The sequence below is a fragment of the Perognathus longimembris genome, chromosome 16 (assembly GCF_023159225.1).
Source record: "Perognathus longimembris pacificus isolate PPM17 chromosome 16, ASM2315922v1, whole genome shotgun sequence".
NCBI lineage: Eukaryota > Metazoa > Chordata > Mammalia > Rodentia > Heteromyidae > Perognathus > Perognathus longimembris.
Window position 1 is genome coordinate 53,633,591 of NC_063176.1, and position 5,204 is coordinate 53,638,794.

The window sequence follows — 5,204 nt, forward strand, 5'->3', positions numbered from 1 at the left end:
AGGTTTTAAGGATAAAGTGATTAACTCAATGTTTCAACATTCTCTTCCTGAGCATGCTCTTTTTTTTAAATGTTCCGAAAAATATTTATTTATAAAAAATACAATGGGATAAGTTTATGCTGAGAAATGCAGCAAAGAATACAGTTAAAGAAAACAGAGCAACTCCACATTGATACATTGGCACAAATGAAGGCTTCAACCCCACGCCCTCAGGCCTAAACACTCTGCCAAGATCTGTCAGCCTTACTAAGAGAATGAGTACACGTCTAATCACAAATGCACACCAATCATGACTTTATTTAAAAATTAGCAAACAATACTGTACACATTGGTATGAAATTTTCTAAAATGCTGCATCTTAGATTTAGTTGGCAAAGGCCACGTGAAGCCATAAACATGAGCTTAGTCTTCCATCTAGAAACCAGATCTGCTAAACTTTAAGAAAAAAACACCACGACTTTCCTATTGTTTGAAAATGCCAGTTTAAGTGTAAGATTGTAAAAATGCATAGGTCTTTAATAAAAGAACTGGCTGTACAAGAGGATTCCCTTTTCACAGTATTCCTTTTAACTTCATTTGCACGTTATTGGCTTGGCTGTAGGATTTAACTGTTACAGCACTAAAAGGCAACTATTTAGGGAAGAGGCAGAAAAAGGAAAAAGGAATGTATGTAAGGCAAATTTTTTTTAAAGGTACAAGAAGCATAATAGTTTTAGGAAGACAAGATAAAAAATTACTCAAGGCTAGTTTGGTTCTCACCGGATAAAATCAATGGACTAAATACTGAGCGTCTTTGTGACTCTAATAATCAATGCCTTGGTCGCCATGTTGGTTATCCCTCGTGTAGTCATCCTGGTGCTCATCTGGGTATTCTGCCTGATAATCACTATCCCTGATTTCTGATCCATTTGTTCTTGTGCCTTGACTTCCATTGTGAATGACGGGTTCTGTGGGGGCAGCACAGTACTTGGGGTCGTACACTTGCCGCCCAAGCTCATACACACTCATTCCTTTCTGGGAAGCAACTTTGTTGGTCCCCATCTGCAGGGAAATAGTCGAGTTGTCCGCTGGCTGCAATGTTAGCTTCTGATCGTAGATATCTCTCCTGGTACCGCCTGGCTGGCTCCCTTGTTGGTGCCCATCTGCAAGCCAATTACACCCTGGCCAGCCTTTAGTTGTCCTTCACCAAAAGGTCTTGTTTGTTTCTCTGCATATTTGACTCCAATGTCAATGGTCGTATGGGATCCTTTAGTTTTAGCCAGCCCTGCCAGCGCCACCAGCGTCGTCTGAACCTGGGTCATGTTTCCATTCTCAAAAAAGATCATTTGCTTCAAACATGTCATGTGGCTTCATGCCATAAGCCTGAATAGCTTTAATAATAAAGTTGCCAATATTTTCCAACTGAGGCCAGGTTAGTGAGGACTCGTTGGCCTTCTTCACAGAGCCCGGCTGTAGCTTGCTCATGAGGATTATGCCACCCTTGAGGCCCAGCTGGAAGTTGGTGCCAGTACTCATGCCTGTCACCTCTTCTCTCCAGCTGCGAAGATCTTCTTCCGCCTGGTGATCATACTTGGAAGCAATCTTGTTCTTGACCTCGGCCGAGATGCCGTAGGAGGGGCCCTTGTTGAAGTGGGGTCATGGTGCCCGAGGAGACCGCGCTGGGGTTCAGGAGTCCGGCGCACTCTGTGTCCCCGCTTCTGGCCCCAAGGGGTGGCGGCGCGGGAGAGGTTCCGAGCTGGTTTCCCCGCGCGCGCGGTGCAGAAGCAGCCCGGGCGCGATGGAGAGGCGCGGGCGGTGCCTCTGCGACTCGGTCCTCGGGGTCCCCGGAGGCCTCCGGTCCGCGCCCTGAGCATGCTCTTTTTGAAATTTTTGGTATAAGCCATTTGAGAAGGAAATGAATGCAATCTTCTGAGGTATTTATATGCAATTTGTTCTCAATGGTACTGGCCAAAGAGAAGGCACAGAGGGCAAGGTTCTGGACTGTACCTGTGTCCAGAGTTCCTCTGTGGCATACCACAGTCTCTTTGCTGTGAAAGTAGGTATACTATTGACAATGTCATGTTGGTTATCATCTTCTTGGAGCAGGCTTCTCCTGCTCAAATTATAGTCTATGATCAAAAGAGAACTTTCCTTTATCTTTATTTCCTCTTCGGCATAGATCATTATTTTGCTTGTTGCTTAATTTGCTCATTTGCCTTGGGTATAGTCTGTCTGTCCATGGACCTACAGGGTCAACAAGAATGGACTATGTATGCATATATTTTTACTGTCATGTACTCAACGGAGTTTACTAGCTAAGTAGATGGTAAAATACTGAAGGCACTATACAAAGAGTGGCTGAAGGATAGGCTTTCTTTTTGGGTACATTAGGAACTTCTCAGAGTTGCCAGCATGTATAAGTAGAGTCAGTGAAGGTTGAGTTTACCATGCTGATATTTCCTAATTTGGTTTTGGGGTTACTCTGTATAGCAAGTACAAACTGAAGTATCCACTTTCTAGAAGTCTATTCATTTGGAGGGAAGGTTTGGCTTAGGTGTGTTGGTCAAGTGACACATAGAAAAGGCATTGCAACAACACACGGATACTAGCAAAGGCACATTACAACTCGCAGGTCCATGAGAAAGGAAGGTGCTCTTTGGGACCAGGCCAAAGGAGTCCAGAGACTTCTGTGTGCTCCAGACTGGGGAGAGGAGTGAACAAATGAGGGGGGGGAGGGGAGAATACAGTCAAGATGGGTCAAAAGGTGTGTGTGAAAATGCTGAAGGGGTGAAACTAATCCAAGATGCATTATATTCATAAGCGGCTTTGTTGTATGGCCCCTCCTTTGTACAATTACTTAAAGGTAATACTTTTTCTTTTATAAAAAGAAACTGGAAATGGGGGCTTCAGGATGTGAAGTTCCATGCCAGTGTCACCTTAGTTGCCAAAATTAGAACCAAGCAAGACCTTTTCATTATGTGAAGCAGGCCTTGGAGGTTCCTCAAATTCCTAGTGGAAACTGTTGGGTAGTAGTTCTGCATTTTCATTATGAATTCCCAAAGTCTCCCGGAGTGTACCTTTAGCCTCTGGCAATTTGTGTTGGATTAGGATACCATAACAACTTGACATTTCCATGGTATTTGCATCTCAGAATTCCCCAAGCCCTTAAGACATGTTATTTAGTTTTCACAAGTGACAAGGTAGGTAAGAAATTGTTTTGATAGGGAATTACCTATAATAAAACAATAGTTCAAATGTCAAAGATTGATCCTAAAGAAATCAGTGGACTCCTGTAAATTCTCCAAGCTAGAGGAAAGCCTGCGTATCAAAGGAAAATGGGCAGAAACAAGATTGGAGATGATTTAGCATCTTTTCCTGTGGACAGGTGACTTTTTGACAGCAATGATTCTTGTTCTGTGTTTAGAAAATCTGACTATTAACTGCACATTAACTGGCTATTAACAAGCACATCAGCATATCTCTAGAAATATTCTTCCAAAGCTATAAAATTATGAATGCCATTTGTTTATTTTTATGTACCAAATATTCAAAACCCATACAATAATAAAAATTGGAATTTATTAAAATATTACTTTCTATCTATTTTTGTGTAATACATTCGAGTAGAAAACGTCAAGGTAAGTTTTTCTTCATTGTGATAGCATATCTCCAGGTTCTTTTTTTTTTTTTCCACTGTGATGATAGCGATGTTCATTGAAACACACAATTCTCTTTTCCCCTACTTCCTAACTGAAAGCTTTAAACTAATTCCAGTGAAATGTATGAAGACCCACACATGTGTTCCAGGTTCTTAAGAATGCTCTGATGGGAAAGACGGATGGATTTACTTGAGTAAAATTGAAACCTGTCAAGATACATGGCTGTCCAGTTTGCCCAGCTAATAGCTGATAAAGAGGACATGCGCGAGTATGTCTCACATCTGGAACTCTTTCTCACTCAGGCCACTCATGGAGGAAAGGGTGTTGACTGTCCTCTCTCACCACAGGCTTATCCAACTAACTTACAGTCACAGCTTTCATTTGCTCAAGTGGCCCTCTGAATGCCTGGAAATTAGATTCAGAGCTTATAACTGAGTATGAACTAGAGCTGGAGTGACCTGTTTACTAAGGTTACTGTAACAAAATGTCAAACGCTGAGTAGTTTAGATGATAAAGACTTACTTTCCTATCATTTTAGAAGTCTGAGGTCAAAGTATCCATAGCGCTGGCTTTATCGTAGCCCCTCTCATCGACTTTCAGATGGACACCTTCCCTTTGCCTCCTCACATGGACCCCCTCTGTGTTTCTGTGCCCTAACTTTTTGCTTATTATGAGAACTCCAGTTGTCCTGAATTAGGACTCATTCTAATAACTTCATTTTAATCCAAGTACCTCGTTAAGTAACCTTTCTTCAAATACAATCACATTCCGTGATACTGAGTTGTTAGAACTCCTCCTGTATGTGAACCAAAATGAGGGGGAGACCAGCGAGCCCATAACATTACATGTGTATAAACAGACATCTTGCTAGAAATAAGGAACTGTGATGCTCATAATAAATGTAGATATTCTTACTTTAGGTCCTACCAGTGTTAGGAAGTTCACACGCTTACCCTTGCCCTCATGTTACAACAAGCTGGCAACTTATGTCTTACGGGGCCTATTTTTTTAGGATCGAAAACCTAGAAAAGGTGAATCCTTTCTTCAAGGTCACAAAACTGGTGAGTCGGTTGAGGCTGGAATTCCCACTGATCCCAGTGCTGCCATCGATTGCCCCCTTAGCAATGGTACACTCAGCTGGGTTCCCTCGCTGAAACACAACATAACAATTGTCACATGGAGTCTGAATATTTTTAACCTACCACAGGCAGTGGCCTGGTGGTGAAGGGAAACAGCTGAGACCGGAGGCGGCGATGCCCGATGTGGCATGTGAAGGCTGTCCTGAAAGTCTGTCCACTCTGGCAGGCTGAGGAAAACTGCATGACCCATAACCACCGCATGTAGCAACACCCAGAGAGGAACCCTCCACCCAGCCGGAGCTCAGAAGCTCAATGCCATTGCCTCTCTGAGGAGCAGCCTGTCTTGCCAGGAATGTGGATATGATAAACGAGAAACAGGTATAAAATGCGAGTCCTTGCCCCAGTGGGTGTGGAATAAATGCCTGGTATTATACCATTGTTTATTTGGGCTGAGTGCGCTGGAGGGAACAAGGGTATTTCTTTCACT

The 5,204-nt window shown here is 42.9% G+C and overlaps 1 pseudogene; it reads right to left on the bottom strand.

The window, feature by feature from the left end:
• Positions 1-588: 588 nt before the first annotated feature.
• On the bottom strand, positions 589-1,662 carry LOC125364584 (annotated as a pseudogene).
• Between the last annotated feature and the right edge of the window lie 3,542 nt (positions 1,663-5,204).